At 47.2% G+C, this 17,443-nt stretch overlaps 1 protein-coding gene across 2 annotated transcripts in view; it reads right to left on the bottom strand.

Annotated features, from left to right (window-relative positions):
* The window catches only part of Tpst1 (tyrosylprotein sulfotransferase 1), a 62,359-nt gene extending 45,344 nt beyond the window's left edge, over window positions 1-17,015 (bottom strand). Inside the window, exon 1 of one of the 2 annotated variants that reach the window (XM_076923040.1) lies at window positions 16,804-17,015. The gene's annotated coding sequence lies outside the window, so the exon portion shown is untranslated. The remainder of the gene's footprint in view (window positions 1-16,803) is intronic. The other variant, XM_076923041.1, reaches the window with a different exon arrangement.
* Between the last annotated feature and the right edge of the window lie 428 nt (window positions 17,016-17,443).

Here is a 17,443-nt window from a genome sequence, read left to right as displayed (position 1 = left end):
CTACGGGAGAGCTGAGAAATAAAGCAATAACGGATTCTTCTGAACTAGCAAGGCTCTTGGATTAAAACTTACACTGTTCATATTTGAAATCACATTTAACTTGCTAACTTTTGACAACTGTCAGGATTCAATAGGTGGCAGATGACTTAACATTACGGTGAAAGTCAACTAAAGGCTGGGGAGTGGCTCAGTGGTAGTGTTTGTCTAGCACCCACAAGGCCTTGGTTTCCATCCCCAGGAGGGAAAAAAACACTCAGTTGTGAAACAAAAACAAACAACTAGCTAACCCTCTGAAACCAAAAATAAAAAGTGTACGCCTTACAAAAATTAACAAGGTACACTGGACATGGTGTCTTTAATCCCAGCACTCAGGAAGTAGAGGCAGTGGATCTCTGAGTTGGAGGCCAGCCTGGTCTACTGAGAGTTCCAGGATAGGCATGGTTTCTTTTACAAAAAGAAACTCTGTCTTGAAAAAAAATTAAAAAACAACAACAAAACAGTTAACAGGGCGAACATGTCTACTACCCCAGTACTTAGGGTCCAGTGGGAAGACGAGGAGCTCAAAGCCATCCTTAGCTTTAAAGCCATCCTTAGCTACATATGGAATTTGGGACCAACGTCAGCTGGAGACTATAGCTTAAAAAGAAAAGAAAATGTTAGTATGACTGATGTCTACAGTACCTTATTTTGTTACCAACTTTCCACTGAAATATGTCAACTACCAGTTCTGAGCATGCTGATATGTGTCAGCAGATTCTCCAATGTACTCTCAGAACATAGATCCATCTGACCCTACCTGTGACTTCTGTACCCCTAACCAACTGGATGTCCCTAGTTAAGAACGGTCACCTGGGCATGCTGGCCAGCTAAAAATCCAAGAAGCGGTGTGTGTGTGTGGGGGGGGTGGCTTTGCCTTCCTTTCTACTTACACTTTCTACTTACACTTTTCACTGACTTACAAAGATTGACTTCCTCTTTGGATGGTTCTCAAATTGGAAGTTCATCCCTGCTACAAGGGGTTTCTGGGTCGGCCCACTTCACAGATAAACAGGCTGAGGCTCAAACAGTATATTATCCTTAGCATTTCCCGAGGTCTCGCCAATTCTTCCAATGTCCCTTTGCAATTTATCTTACAGACGTAGTTATTCCAAAAGACTGTCAATCCCTAAAGCCCAAAGGCTCTGCCTACACTGTGGCTCTCCCACAGCAGGCTTAGCAGAGCGCCAGCTCTCACTGCATGCTGCACCTCCAGCAAGCTTCCAGAGGAAGCCACTAGGCAGTACCTTCTCTGCATAGGAGATAGTGTTAACCCTGAGGTCTCCACTCACACCCGGTTGTGCTCCTTCTCAAACCCCTGGCAAACAGCCCTTGAAGAAGAAGGCACAGGGCTGGGGACATGGGTCAAAGGATAAAGCACTTGCCAAGCAACTGTGAGAACCAGAGTTTGGCTCCCTAGAATCCACATAAAAAAGCTAGGCAGGCATGGAAGCTGCCAGTGATTGGAGCACTTGGGAAATAGAGAAAGGGATTCCCCAGGGCAAGCTGGCCAGTTAAGGCTGGCCAAAACAATGAGCTCCTGGTTCAGCAAGAGACCTTGTCTCAATAAAGTGCGCAGAGATTGAGAAAGACATGCAGAATAAAGCTGCCTGTACTCACATGAACACACATGCCAATACACACACACACACACACACACACACAAAGAGAGAAAGAGAGAGAGAGAGAGAGAGAGAGAGAGACAGACAGACAGACAGACAGACAGACAGACAGACAGACAGACGGGGGGAGTGCAAAATGGAAAAAAAGACATGGCAGCATGGCAGGGGCTGGAGAGATGGCTCAGTGGTTAAGAGCACATAGTGCTTTTCCTAAGGACCAGAGTCTGATCCCAGCACCCCCATGAGGTGGCTCACAACTGCCTCTAGCCCTGGATCCAGATCTCACACCTCTGACTTCTGAGGGCACCTGCATTCATATGCACATATCCCCCATACACATAACTAAAATAATAATAACAAATCTTTTAATTAAAAAAAAAAAGACATGGAAGTAGGAGGGCCTGGTGGGAAGAAGGGTTCAGTGAGGGTGATGGGAGGGACAAGATGAAAAAGATCCAGAGATACTTATGCAACCAGGAAAGCCTAGGGAAGTCAAACAGAAAAAAGCACCGGAAATGCTGACCTCACCACGTGCCTTACACACACTACCACCGCTTACATGCAAGTGTGCATAGACATCTGTGTGACACGTGCACACACAGGCCACTTTCCAGCACCGTAAGTGCTCCATCGATCGTGTCTTTTCAAAAAAAAAAGTAGTAGTGGTGTTTTCTCAACTGGGGCCTCTGCAGAGTAAGGCTTGATAGAACCAGAACAGAATCCTAGAATGTTTTGTTTCATTTTAGTCTCAAGAGAAAGAGAAAGAAGTGAGGCAGTGTAAAACATAGCTTGCAACACTATGAACAGAACTGCTCCACTCCAGCACACTGTCTCGGCAGGCCAGGTGACAGCGACGCCTTAGAAAGAGCAGAGAGCTGGATTTGGAGCGCCATGATCTCTCTCCCGTTCTTCTTCTTCTTCATTATCTGTGCAGTGTCAAAGAGCATGTAAAAGGTTTGGAGTGCTCGGCGAGCATCTTACCTCCTCTCCCCACAATCTCTGCACATTGTACGAAGTGATTCTGCTAGTTAAAAACAGCACTGATGGGCTGGAGAGATGGCTCAGCAGTTAAGAGCGCTGACTGCTCTTCCAGAGGTCCTGAGTTCAATTCCCAGCAACCACATGGTGGCTCACAAGCATCTGTCATGGGATCTGATGCCCTTTTCTGGTGTGTCTGAAGACAGCTACAGTGTACTCATACATGAAATAAATAAATCTAAAACAAAAACAAAAACCAAAAAACCCAGCACTGACGGGCTGGAGAGATGGTGCAGAGGTTAAGAGCATTGGCTGCTCTTCCAGAGCAACTGGGTTCGAGTCCCAGCACCTACATGATGGCTAACAACTGTCTGTAACTCCAGGCTCAGGGGATCCAACTCCTCTCCTCACCTCTGTGGGCACTGAGTGCATGTGATACACAGACAGAGAACTAGACAGAACACCCAAACTTATAGAATAAATAATAAAAACAACTTGTCTAATGTGGTGGCACACACCTTTAATCACAGTACTTCAGGGGGCCAAGGCAGGTGGATCTCTGTGAGAACAAGGCCAGCCTGGTCTACAGAGCAGGACAGCCAGAGCTACCTAGTGAGATCCTGTCTCAAATAACTAAGTAAATAAATAATAAAGAATGAAAATGAGTGGCCAGCCAAGTAACTCCATGAGTTAAAGATGCTTGCTGCCAACCTGATGGAAGAGAAGCAATTCCTGCACGTTGTTGTCTAATGTCTACATGCACCCCGTAGCACAAGCCCATCCACCTCTCCTTTATCCACATAGACATGTAAGTAAAATGAAAATGCCATGATGCTGGGCCTGGTACGGGTTCTGCTGTTGTGTTGACTGGGGAGAAGGCCGGGAATGGGATGGGTAGCTCAGTGAACACTAGCTGCTCTTCTGGAGGACCTAGGTTCCAATCCTACAACATGGCAGCTCACAATCGTCTGTAACTACATCCCAGTGGATCTGACGCCCTCTTCTGGCTACGGTGGGCACCAGGCACTCATGTGGTACAGACGTACATGCAGGCAAACCGCCCATAAGTATAACATAAAAACTAACCTCGTATCTTCACCACAGATCCTGAACCTAGGGCTCAAAGAGAACTGCAGAAGAGGGGGCAGGGACATTGTGAGACCAGGGGCACAGGAAGGTGCTGTGAGTTCCTCTCCTAGACATTCAAGAGGTGCTACACCCATGAAGTGGCACTATCATGGCTGCCTGACCATGATGTGAACAAGGATGACATTTGCAGATAAGCCAATGTGGCAGGAGGAACACTCAGGAGGCCTCAACCATAGACCAAGAACTCCAAGGATAGACCTGACTGGAGGCAGACACACACAGGCACAAAGAAAAGCTGGGGTTCTGTGGACTGGGCTTTCTGATGGAGAAACTGCAGCACCCTGGAGGCTCAGCATATTTGTTCTATAGATTGACCAGGGGAGAGAGATTACCGCATACAACTGAAGCAGGGTTATTACACACGGATAACCACGGTGACAGTTTGTGGCTTACGGCTGGGTCGTGGGGAAAGACTAGCTAACCTTAGTAGGAGCGGTCTCTGTAGGGAGCAGTCTTCAGGCTGTGAACGAATATTCGACATGCCATCAACATCCACACATGAACTAGAGGAAGACTTTGACATTTTCCAGTGGGTGCTGGACTGGACATGGTTGTACCCGTGTCAACAACATATACCCACACGGGACTTCACTCGCTCATGGATTCCTCTGCTCCCTGTAACAGACAACTAAGGAACGCTGAGAGCACGAGAAACACTCTTCTCTGAAAAATACACCAATTGTTTACCCAATACTAAATGCTCAGCCCTGAAAACATATAATACAAGTAACATTATATGGATTGACTGGGTTGTGGTTTTATGTTTTAAAATGTATATGCATATATACATATATATGTAACAATAATTAAAAAGAGACTGGAGCTAGAGAGATGGCTCAGCGGTAAAGAGCACTGAATGTTCTTCCAGAGGACCAGGGTTCAATTCCCAGCACCCACAAAGTAGCTCACAATGGTCTGCCACACAGTCAGGCAAAACACAAAGCACATAAACTAAAAGTGAATTTTTTTAAAAAAGAAAAAAAGACCATGAACTTGAATGAGACATAAGAGGATATGGAGGGATAAAAAAGAAGGAGAAGCCGGGCGGTGGTGGCGCACGCCTTTAATCCCAGCACTTAGGAGGCAGAGGCAGGCGGATTTCTGAGTTCAAGGCCAGCCTGGTCTACAGAGTGAGCATCAGGACAGCCAGGACTACACAGAGAAACCCTGTCTCGAAAAACAAAAACAAAAAAACAAAACAAAACAAAAAAAGGAAGGAGAAATGATACAATTACATTATAATCTCAAAGACTAAAGCAAAAATACATCTCAAAACATTGTAATGGAAAAACAATTAGTCAACAAGCACAGGTACAGGTTGGTGGCTAGTTAGCCCGTGCCAGGACTCACTGCACACACAGGCCCAGATATATGCATTCATGGGCAAGCTCATACATCCTGACATTACAATCAGGAAAGTAGCCACACTCTATGCCCAAAAAGATGCTTGGGAAATGTGTCAGGTAAAGATAAAATAAAAAAATGAACCAAGCCCCTAAGCCTGTCCTTTCCTTTGCCAACCACCAGCTCCTCGTGGTTAATCATGAACCTCCCATTCAATCAATGTGGCAAAGCCAGTGCCATCCTGCCAGCTAACGTCCATTCCCTGCTATTTTCGGCGTTCACGTCTAGCTCCTAGGCATAAAGAGAACTCACTGTAGCTCAAGACTGCATTCACCAAAGGATGTGTCCAGCGGTTAATCTCCACTAACGTCAGCAGCAACTTCCAGTCTTACTCAGTGAGCTCACTATAAGCCCTGTACTGTATCAGAACAGTCAGAACCCATGGTCGGAGCACCTGGGGGCGGGCCCTAGACCCAGAGACAAGGAGCAAAGAGCCAAAACAGAACGGAACAGCATACTCAGTAAGCACTATGGTCATGAGGAAAGGCTGGCCAAGTATTAAGAGCAGGCACTAAAACCTTGGATACTTGGGGGTGGGGGTGGGGGGGGAGAGGCGGGGATCACAAGCTAAAAACTCAAGCTGTTTTGTATGAAACTATCTGGGAGCTGTGTCAGACCACTGGAGGGCAGGTGTGTGGAGGACATTTAACACGAGACTGGTAAGCTGACTTGCTGAAACTCAGTGAGGATCACAGAAGGCTCAATATAACCATTTGTTGTTGAACATGTATGAATTTGTCAAGGAGCTGAGACGGGGCCAGCGAGGCGGTGCAGTGGAGCGGGTGAAGGTGCTTGCTGCCCAATGATGCAAGCCTGAGACCTGAGTTCTGTTCCCAGGACCAGTGTGAAAGTGAAAGAACTTACTCCACAAAGTTGTCCCTGGCCTCCACAAGTTCTCAATATTGCGCACACAGAGACATGCTGTCTGCTTTTGCTGACATGTTCCTCTTCTGGATTCTTCAAGCTCATGTTTACAACTGGCTGTAACCCATGACAAACAACACAAACAGAAGGAACACATTTCCGTGTGTGTGTGTGTGTGTGTGTGTGTGTGTGTGTGTGTGTGTGTGTGTTTTCCATTCAGTCAGTCAAGATTATACCTTTTCTATCAACTCTGTACATTTTAGAATGAATCTAGACAAGGAAATGCAGAGGAGAAGAAGGCACTGAGTTGGTCTAGCAGAAGCCCAGTTAATTACTAGAGATGGGGAGAGCTGGGCTCGGTCTGAATCGGGCTTCTTAGTCATCTGGCATTAGATAAAGCACTGAGTCACAGCTCTCTAATCCACAAGACAAGAGCAACGATAAAGCCTTTCACAGTGATCAGAGTGGACTTATGAGAGGCAGCGGGGAGCAGAGGAAGTGAAGCGTAATGCAGGCTCTCCTTCAGTGCCACTGGAACCAAGCATGTCACGGGTGGAAGTGCCTTCCTCTTCTTTTTTTTTTAAAGTTTTTATTATTATTATTATTTATTATTATTAATTTTATTTGTTGCCTTCCTCTTTTTTAAGACAGAGTTTCATGTGGCCCTTGAACTTCTGATCCCCCTTCACATGTCCCAGCAGTCTGCAGGTGTGGGCCACCATGCGCCATGCTTAGTTTATGCAGTACTAGGGATGGAGCCCAGAGTCTTGTGCGTGCCAAGCAGCGCTCTATTAACCGAGTCCCATCCTCAGTCCACATGTGGAAGAGCCTTTAAAGAGCAGCTTCCAGGGCGCCCACACTGGTCTTTGTGCCCCACACCACCTCCCAAGCAGGACTGGTGCCGTGGAGCCTGCCCGCCCTCAGAACTAACCCCACCAGCTCCGGCTGGTCAGCCACTGCCTGTGCTTGCTCCTTTCGCCTTTACACACATCATCTCCTCAGGGAAGCCTTCTCCGGGTACTAGTTTCCCGTCCTCCAGCCCCAAACCAACCACTTCTCCCTCTGCAACCTCAAACTACTGGGTAAAACATCGTGTGTGCACTTAGACCACTGCACTGTGGTTAGTTCACTCCACTGCAATCTCTGTTAAACCCGTCATCATCCAGGATGCTGTGGATACTTAACAGCGGGTAAGGACAAGGCAGGAACCCATAGGTAACTATGGAGTGAAGTACCATTTCCTAATCCTCTTGGAACAACTAGAGGCATCTGAAACAAAGCAAACAGTCAACAAAATAATCAAGGAGTAAAGCAAAGACCTACAAGTAAACAGAAACAAAGTAATCTGAAAGCAATGACAAAGTCTTGCAACTATGTTATCCTTAAAAGGTCTTGCTAGTTTTATTTTATGTGTATGGGTGTGTCTGTACCACTTATGTGCTTGGCACCCATAGAAGCCAGAAGAGAATGTTGGACCCCTGGAACTGAGCTAACAGATGGTTGTGAGCCACCATGTGGGCAACAGGAATGAACCCGGGTCCTCTGAAAGAGCAGCCAATTTTTGTAATTGCTGAGTCATCTCTCCAGCCCCATTTTGCTGTTAGAAGATGATGATCATGATGAATATATGATGATTGTCATCACCATCATCATCATCTTCTTCTTCATCATCTTTTTTTTTCAATCAACAAAACTACAGAATTCTAGCAGGACCAGCGAGACAGCTCAGTGTGTAAATACACTTGGCACCAAGCCTGCCAACCTGAGTTCAAACCTAAGGAAGGAGAGAAGCAACTCCCTCACGTTGCCCTTTGACTTCTACACATTTGACTGTGGTGGGTGTGCTCACACAAAATAAATACATAGGTAAATAACAGCAACTCCACAGCCTCTTGCGTGAGTTTTGACTTTCCCCACTCAGTTCGCTGACTGCCCCCACATGCAAATACACTCAACATTCCCCTGCTTAAGACCTTTCAGCAGGCAATTCTTCTCAGAAAATAATCATACCTAAAATACAAGGAAACTCTTTTATGGTCCAGCCTTCATCTGGCGCTTGGTCTCTATAACTTCCCCACATCACCGGCCTCCCCTTCTCTCTTATCCAATTCTGCCTGTTATCAGCCTGAAGCATCCCTGAGTTGCTTCTGCAAGGTAGCATGCCTATGCTAACACCCACTCATCCCTTCGACATTCAACTTTAATCCATCCTTACTGTTGCAATACTACTGTCTGTCACACCACTCCATGACAGTGGATGGCTAATATGAACTGTGAGCTCCTTGAAAACAAGACTTCCTTTATTTTTAATTAGGAGTCTGTCTGTGTGTGGGTGTGTGCACATAAGTACAAGTGTCCACAGATGTCAGAAGATCCTGTAAGCCCTAGAGCTGGAGTTAGGAGTGTCTGTGAGTCCCCGACTGAGCCAGCTATCCAGCCCTAAGAACTGCAGTGAATTCATTTTGAATACATTTGTTTCAACTGCCAAGAAATTAGTGATGTTAGTGATGGCTGCAACTAGAGTCTACTGTGAGTTCCTAGAAGGTACTGACAATATTTTACCCTCTGGTTTTCTCCATGGACTACAACATAATACAGAATATGCATATTGGTTATTCAATAAAGCACAGAATGGCCACATTTAAACGTCCTTGCTAACATCCCAGGCAGCTAACACTTCCCTAAGATTAGCCTACTGGTCCTTTCTTCCAGGTTTAATGTTACAATTTCCTTATCTTTAGGAAGGCTAGAACTACACAGTTCAGCTGTTTCCTTTCCTTTCGCCTTCTATGGCTTGGTTTCTTTGCATGTGTATGTGTGTGAAATGCATGTACGCATGTGTGTGCATGAATGTGGAGACTCAAAAGTCTCAATGACTCCCCATTTTATTGATGTGGGATCTTCCAGAGATTTGGGCTAGTCCAGCCAAGCAGCTTACTCCTGGGATCTTGTCTCTGCATCCCAAGGGCTGGGAAAACAGAGAGTTGATAGGCTTACTTGGTTTCTACACAGGTTCTGGGAGTCTGACTTTCAAGCCTCCAACGTCTGTGGAAAATGCTTTACCCAGAGTCATCTCCCAGCCTCCTTTGTATGGTTTTTAATGTGTATGAGTGTTTGCCTGCAGGTATGTCTATGCACCACAGGCATGCAGTATCTGTGAAGGCCAGAAGAGGGCACTGGATCTCCTAGTACTGGAGGCAGGGATGTTGTGAATCACAAGTGGGTGCTGGGAATTGAACTGGGGTCCTCGGGAAGAGCAACAGGAAGTCTGAACTGCTGAGCCATCTCTCCAGCCCCTAACCCACTCTTCATTTATTAGTCTATTACATCTGTTTGTGTCAGTTCCCACTCCCACTGATGTATAAGACAGAATCCTAAGTTTACTCTGATCAATTATGCTTGATGCAAGAATTAAGATGGTGGGCTGGGCTCAGGGCCTGGGTTCAAGTTCGTGCACTGTGGGATGCCGGTGGTGGGGGGAGGTGAGGAGAAGCCAAAGTAAAGGAACATTTCTCAGAATAACTTTAAATGTGAGGAAACTGAGGCACAGGAAGATGGTTTCCTTCCTATATTACTTGACAAACTGCTGGCCAAGCCAGAACACAGCTAGGCCTCACTCTGTGTTACAGTGCTTCTCAGACACTACAGTGACACGAACAAAAAGCCATGTATGCGATGTAAGAGAAATGAAGTGAATTCTAAAATTTTCATTAGTAAACCTCTCATATTTCCTCTGGAAGAACCATTTCAAATATACTTAGAATGATGGAAGACAAGCCTATACCACATATGCACTCTTCGCTTACATGAGTGAGAAGCATGCATTTCCCACAGCTTTTGCCTCTCCACGGAGTTCACCAGGATGAGCTTAAGGAGAGAGAATTAGGCCTGATCTTGGGGGTAACAGATATAAATGGAAGCCAGAAAAATACATGGCCAGGTAGTTCTGGCTTTCTAGTGCTAAGATTTTGTTATTCTTGTTCTTTTTGTGGTTGTTTTTGTTTTGTTTTTGAGACAGGGTCTCACGATGTAACCTTGGCTGATCTAGAACTCACTCTGTAGACCTGGCTGGCCTTGAACTCACAGAGATCCACCTACCTCGACCTTCTGTGCATACGCATGCCTGCATGAGTTTATGTGCACCTCATGGATATCCGCAAGTGCTTTCAGAAGTCAGAAAAGGGTATCAAATCCTTTAAAAGTGACGTTCTAGGCAGCTGTAACCTGCCTGATGTGAGTGCTAGAGAGCAAACCCAGGTCCTCTGCAGGAGCAGTGTGGTAGTTTAAATAAGAACGACCCCCACAGGCTCTAATATGGAATACTTAGTCACTAGGGAGTGACTAAGGATGTCTGAAAGGACTGAAAGGATTAGAAGGTGTGGCCTTGTTGGAGGAAGTATGTCACTGGGGATGATGGGCTTTGAAGTTTCAAAAGCCCAAGCCAAGCCCAGAGTCAGTCAGTCAGTCTCAGTGTCTGTCTGTCTGTCTGTCTCTCTCTCTCTCTTAGCTACTCCTCAAGCATCTGCTTGTACACCTGCATACTTCCTGCCATGATGATAATAGTTAAAAATCTAAAACTGTAAGCAAGTCTCCCAATGAAATGCTTTCTTTTATAAGAGCTGTCTTGGTCATGGTGTCTCTTCATAGCAATAGAAGAGTGACTAAGACAAGCAGCAAGTGCTCATAACCACTGAGCCATCTCTCCAGCCCTACCTGTTTTTATAATCAGTTTAATTATTCCTTGTAAAGGAGCATTCTCTCTCTGTCTCTCTGTCTCTCTGTCTCTCTCTCTGTCTCTCTCTCTCTCTCTCTCTCTCTCTCTCTCTCTCTGTGTGTGTATGTGTGTGTGTGTGTGTGTGTGTGAAGTGCCCTTGGATGCCAGTGTAGCTTTATTTTATCCAAGTCACTATCCTATGTGAACAGGTTCTCCACTTATCAGATCCCCCTGAAGTTCTCAGAGGTTGTGAGCTACCTTGTGGTTGCTGCTGGGAATGGAACCCAGGTCCTTTCCAAGAGCAGCCAGTGCTCTTAACCACTGAGCCATCTCTCCAGCCCCAGTGCTACTTTACTTCATCCCAGTCACTATCCCATATAAACAACTTCTTCACTTATGCCGTAGGAAATTACTGCTTCCAACCTAGTTACTCACAGATGAAATTCTGTCATCTTTTTAAAGACAGATATAAAATTGCTCATCAGAAACCACAATTACAATTTTTGAGCAAAATGAAAATGCCTTATTATTTAATTTTCTTGCACCTTTCTGAGGACTTCACGAGAGAGGCCTGAATACTTTTTCTAGAATACGAAACATCCTTCAATTTGGTACTGAATAAATAAAATGCAATCCATAGTACCAAATCCATCTTAAATGCAGACAGACTCTTCTTGCCATGAAGTTGGACCCCGACATCTCAGCCAAACACACAGAGCATGTAGACAAATGTGACTCACCATCTGCCTGCAAAGAACTCAAGAGGAGAAGGTAAGAAATCTCCACAGCAGCCATGATGGGATGATAAAGGTCATAGGGGAGGTGTAAACAAACATCTAGAACTAGGGAAGTTGTACAGCCATGGGCTGGCAAAGGGCAGGACACGGGAAATGGTGCTAGAGTAGGGGACGGGCAACAGCCCCACTGTGGGAGCTGGGGAAGGATGAGTATCCTGTGAAGAAATCTCAAAGCAGAAGAGAGCATGAACACATACTGAGGGAACATTAAACAGTCAGTTTATTCTTGGTGATCAGAAACAACAGAAAACAGAAAAACAGATCTGGAGTGTTTCAGAGTTACCAGTGGCCTAAATAAATGTGCTAAAATAATGCAGGAACCCTCACCATAAATGGCAGCAGAGACAGAAGAGCTCCTGGGTCAGTAGAGTAGGACTTCCCAAAGTCCACTCTTCCTGGAAGTGCAGGAAATGACGACGGTCAAGACCAGCTTTCTCAGAGCTCTGAAAACCCATCCAAGGCTTACAAAAATCCAAGGAATGTTTATACAAGAAAGAAGCCCGACTCTCAGGGAGCAGAGTGAGCTTGGTGGCTCTATAATGTGCCTCCCTCCCCTTCCCCAGCTCTTAAGAAACCCTGAAAACCAACAACCTCATAAACATCTTCTGAACACCAGCAGCCACTGAACTGCAGGACAGAACTGCAGCTCCCAACAAAACAATGGCCTCAAGAGCCTCTACTTACCCTGCCTAGCAGCTCACTGAAAAAGTTCCACTCTTAAAACTTATCTTCATTGAATGGAATCAGAAATGCCTTCATATGAATAGTCATATCTGCAAAGTATTTGCTAAAAATAATCAGAGGCGACTAGTTAATGCCACAGCTTCAGGCAGCGACACCACAGACGGGGCAATTAAGACTGAAGAGCTGAGGAATGAGACATTCACAGAGAGCGTAGAGAAGCCCTCAGAATGTCCCACGAAGGTAAACTACGGGTGTACACACACACACACACACACACACACACACACACACACACTTCTAGGATGGTAGAGTGGTCCGGGACTTCCAAGTCTGCTCTTCATAAAGGTAACAAGAACACTGGCAAATGATTAATACCAGCTTCCTCAGAACTCTGAAAATTCATCAAAGGCTTCCAAACCTCCAGGGAATTCTTATACAAGCAAGAAGCCCAACGACTCTGAGCAAGCAGAGTGAGCTCTGTAACACCTACACGGTTAGGTTTCTTCTCTTCCCTTCAAAACCTGCTCCTTCTCCAGCATTTCCTCACAGGACGAATAGAAACACCAGCAGGACAGTTACCAAAGCCAGGAACAGAGAAGTGGTCTTCGGGCTTTTGGTGTAGTGCAGATCAGTAGCAGCAAGCCTGCTTAGCGTGAGTCATCAGACCCTGACGTTGAGAGCCAACTCCCCAACACTATCCTCAATCTATCCCTGAGCTTCACTGACCGTCTTCACCGACCTGTGCTGACATCCATGGAGCCAGTCTGGCCTCTGTCTAACACTACCAGAGGATTAGAGGGCTCTTTTCAAAACAGATGCTCTAAGCTGGGAGATGGCGCAGTGGTTGCTGCTCTTTCAGAGGACCCAAGTCTGACTACCAGCACATCAAGAGGCCCACAGTCGCCTATAACTCCAGCTCCAGGAGATCTGGTGCCCTCTTCTGGCCTTAACAGGCACTATACTCACACAAACCTACGAATTCACATACAGAAATTCACACACACAATTAAAAATCAAATACGTCTTTAAAAAAAAAAAAGTATTCTCAATGTCTATTCATGTTACCTGACACAGTAGAGGATGCAGACACAGACGGCCATCTTGATTTCAAAGCCTCGCCCTCAGAGCTGAGAAAGAGGCAAAGATGCAAACAAGCAAATGCAACCATCACCGGTGCTTCTGACAGGAGACATAGCAGAAGACAGCCCAGCATGAGGGCTCACGCCTGTAATATTAGCACTCAGGAGCCTGAGGCAGGAGGATTGTAGAAATTAAAGGCCAGAATAATTTAGAGTGAGATCCTATCACAAAAGGGGGGCGGCACAAAGACTGGGGAAATGGTTCAGTGGGGCAAAGTGCTCCCCATACAAGGAGGAGGACCTTAGTCTGGATCCCCCAGAACTCATATAATGCCAGACACAGTAATGTGTGCCTATAACCTCAACGTTCCCACAGAGGGTGGAAGGTGGAGACTAGAGGCTCTCTGGAAGCTTGCCAGTCAGCTATAGCCTGACATGCGTGGTTAAGAAACAGAGAGACCTTGCCTCAGGCCACACAAAGTAGAAGGGGAGGACCAACACCAGGGTACTCCTCTGACCACACTCATGTGCACTCACACTCACGGAAAGCTTTTCTGTAGGCGGGGAGGTGGTGGCCCACGCCTGTAATCCTAGCACTAAAGAGGCAGAGGCAAGCGCATCTCTTAAGTTTGAGGTCTACAGAGTGAGTTCCAGGGCAGCCAGGGCTACACAGAGAAACCCTGGCAAAAGAAAGAGAGAAAGAAAGAAAGGAAGGAAGGAAGGAGAGAAGGAAGGAAAAAGAAAAAAGGAAGGGGAAAGGGGGAAAGGAAAGGAGGGAGAAAGGAAGGGGAAGAGGGCTTTTCTATAAAGCAGACCCATGGTGAGATCTGACCCCGCCCCTTTCCTTCCCCTTTATTACACTTTATTGCTCTCCCTGCTGTTTCCCATACCAGTCTACAGGGAAAGGGTCAAGCATCCTTTTGGAGGCTGGAGAGATGGCACCACTGTTAAAAGTGCTTGCTGTACAGTCACAAGTACCAGAGATGCCCTGTTCTGGCTTCTGTGCATACACTGACACATACGCCCCCAACACACACACATGTGCACGCACTCATGCATACAGACACATACACATATATAAATAAATCTCTTTTTAAACATCACTTTGGGGGAGTTGGGGAGATGGCTCAGTGGTTAAGAACGCTTGCTCTTCTTCCAGACAATCCAGGTTCTCAGCACCCACACGACAGATCACAATCATCCCAGGCATTGCCTGAGCCAACCTTCTGTCAATGAAGAGAGGAAAAGACCTGAGGTCATAACAGGATACAGGACAAACCCAAAGCAAGGAGTAAGAAACCAATTTATGATTTATTGTTAAATTATTTATTTAATTTATTATTAAAGGTGTATTTGGGGGGGCACGTGTGTGTGTGTGTGTGTGTGTGTGTGTGTGTGCGCGTGCGCACGCGTCCCAGAGTCCAGAAGAGGGCGTCAGAACCTCTGGAACTGGAGTTAAGGGCAATTGTGAACCACACAACATGGGTTCTGGGAAGTGAACGTAGGTTCTTTTCAAGAGTAGTGCAAACGCTTAACTGCTAAGCCAGTTCTACTTACAAGTCCCTGGTTCTACGATTGCTACGGAGAAATGGTCATATATCGCCTTAGGTTACAAGTAGACACAAGAGGAAGGATGACACAACCAACCATGTTTGAAATGCTGACATGACTGCGTCTGGCAGGGATGAAAACTGAAGGGCTGAAGTTTACCAGAAACAGGAACTGAATAAAACTTTGAATAGAACTTCGAAAACAACAAACACTGTGGGCATGCCGAGCCACACGCCTTTAATCGCAGCACTCAGAAGGCAGATAAGTGGGTCCTCCCCAGGAATGAGGACCCCTCTTCCTGAGATAAAAAGACAGATCAGAATCAAATAAAAACAAACAAAAAGCCAAGAGGACAAACCTTTAGGAGCTCAGGCCTAACACTCAGCAACTCACTCTGTTAAGTGGGAGACGCATGCAGAGAGAGAGAGAGAGAGAGAGAGAGAGAGAGAGAGAGAGAGAGAGAGAGAGAGAGAGAGAAATATGCCAATGCCAACAGTCAAAGCCAAATGGCAAAGACATCTGAACAGCAATGTAGGTTTAGTGCACAAGCAGAAGTCAAAGGTCTCCAAGCCCTCTAAGGTACGTTGGGGCCACCTTCCATGTGCTAGACCTACTGTGCCAGTGACCATCAGTGAGACTTTACACGTTATGGGAACAGCTAACCTAAGGACAAACTATGATGCTTATTCGTATATATTATATTAATTACGGTATGAGTGTCCTGTGCCATGGTTCCTGTGGAGGTCAGAGGACAACTTGTAGAAACCAGTTCTCTCTTTCTACCATGTTCTGGGCTCGGAGGCTCTAACTCAGGTAATCAGGTTTGGTGGCATGAGGCTCCCCCCCCCGCCCCCCCCCCACAGCTGTCTGCTTGTCTCCAGCACTGTTTCAAGTTCAGAGCTCAATTTGCACAGTGGTTCATCCCTGTCTTCCCAACAACCGGGAGGCTGAAGCAGAACTGCTTTGAGTTCAAGGCTATAGTCAGTTCTGGCCAGTCTAGAACTAGTCTGAGGCCCTGACTCATATGTGGGGTGGGGGGGTGGGGGGTCACTGGAGCCAGTGCTCAGGGATTTAGAGTACTTGTTGCTCTTGCTGAGGACTGGGGTTCAACTGCTACCAACCACCTCGAACTCCAGCTCCCAGGTAGCCAGCGCCCTCTTCTGGCCTCCTCAGGCACTAAGCACACACATCATGCACATACATACATGCATTCTTATACATAAAATAAAATCTAAGAAGAAGAAGAAGATGATGATGATAAAAGAACTGGCATCAAGAGCATGGGAAATGTCTCAAGTGTCAAGTGAGGAAGAAAAGGTGGAGGCTGATTAAAGTCAGAGGAGGTGAACAGGAAATAAAGGGTCTCTGAATTGAAGGGTATGCCCCACTCCATGAAGGGAGTCAGCAACTGACATGGAAGAGTGGGGGCGGACTCACGGCGCCTCATGCTTGTTATCCCAGGTTGAGACAAGACCACCACCAGCCTGGTCTACATGATGAGCTTGAGGCCAACTTGGGCTACAAAGTTAAGTTTGAAATCAGCCTCGGCTACCCAGTGAGTTCGAAGACGATGTGGGCTACATGACAAATCGAAGTCAGCAAGGGTTACTATGAATTCAAGGCCAGCCTGGGCTACACCGTGAGATGTCTCAAAAAAAAAATGAATAAATAAATAAAGGGGGGGTCCCTTAAAAAAAAAAAAAAACGGGATGACGGTCACCATCAGGGCTAGGGATGCCACAGTGAGCGTGCGCAGGTGAGTCAGGGTACGGCGAGTGGAGAGTCGAATGCCTTGCTGGACAGACGCGGCAGTAGCGCCCGGGACTGCTAGGCGAAAGGAGCGGGACGCGCCGGGCGTCCGGGGCGATGGGGGAAGGGGCAGGCGGGATGAAGGATGGAGGCGTCCGGGGCTCGGCGCCGCTTACCTACGTTGGCGGGGGCGCTGCCGTGCCGTCGCTCCGGCATCTTGGGCTTCGGCCGCTTCTCCGGCCGCCCTAGCTGGTGGCCATGGCGCCCGGCCCGGGAGCGCGTCCTCTCCGCCAGGCGACGGCCCTGCCGGCCCCGCCGAGAAGCGCACCCGCGGCCGCCTCAGCAGCGACTGGCCGCGGTCGCCGCCTCAGCTCCTGCCTCCCGCCGCCGCGTGGCCGCAAGATCTCACGCACGCCGCCATTGGCTACCCGGAGCCCGGCCGCGCGATGTGTCTGCCTCTCTGATTTGTCGGTTTCGGGGGGAGGCGGGGCTTGGGACAGAGCCCGTGGGGCAGGCGCTGCGGGGTGGGGTCTGACATCCGGGCCCAGCGTTTGGCGAACTCGCAAAAAAAGGGGGTTACCCTGCTGCTCCCTACGCGGGTAGTTTCTTGCTGGAGGAACGGAGCCGGTGGCCTAACTGGAGGGGAACTAGGACATGTTCCGGGGCCCTCACATGTCCAAGAAGGCCTTCAGCCCTGAAACAGGGCAGGGACAAACAAAACAACAGCGTTCCTAAAAAGTCCCCTCCACTGCCTGGCCATTGCTTGTCGCAGCAGTCAAGCACACAAGTCAGTTTGCACAGTATTCCATACCACAG

This window comes from Arvicanthis niloticus, chromosome 24 (genome assembly GCF_011762505.2).
Source record: "Arvicanthis niloticus isolate mArvNil1 chromosome 24, mArvNil1.pat.X, whole genome shotgun sequence".
Lineage (NCBI taxonomy): Eukaryota > Metazoa > Chordata > Mammalia > Rodentia > Muridae > Arvicanthis > Arvicanthis niloticus.
The sequence above is the reverse complement of the archived record's forward strand: the minus strand, read 5'-3'. Positions and strand labels throughout refer to the sequence as shown.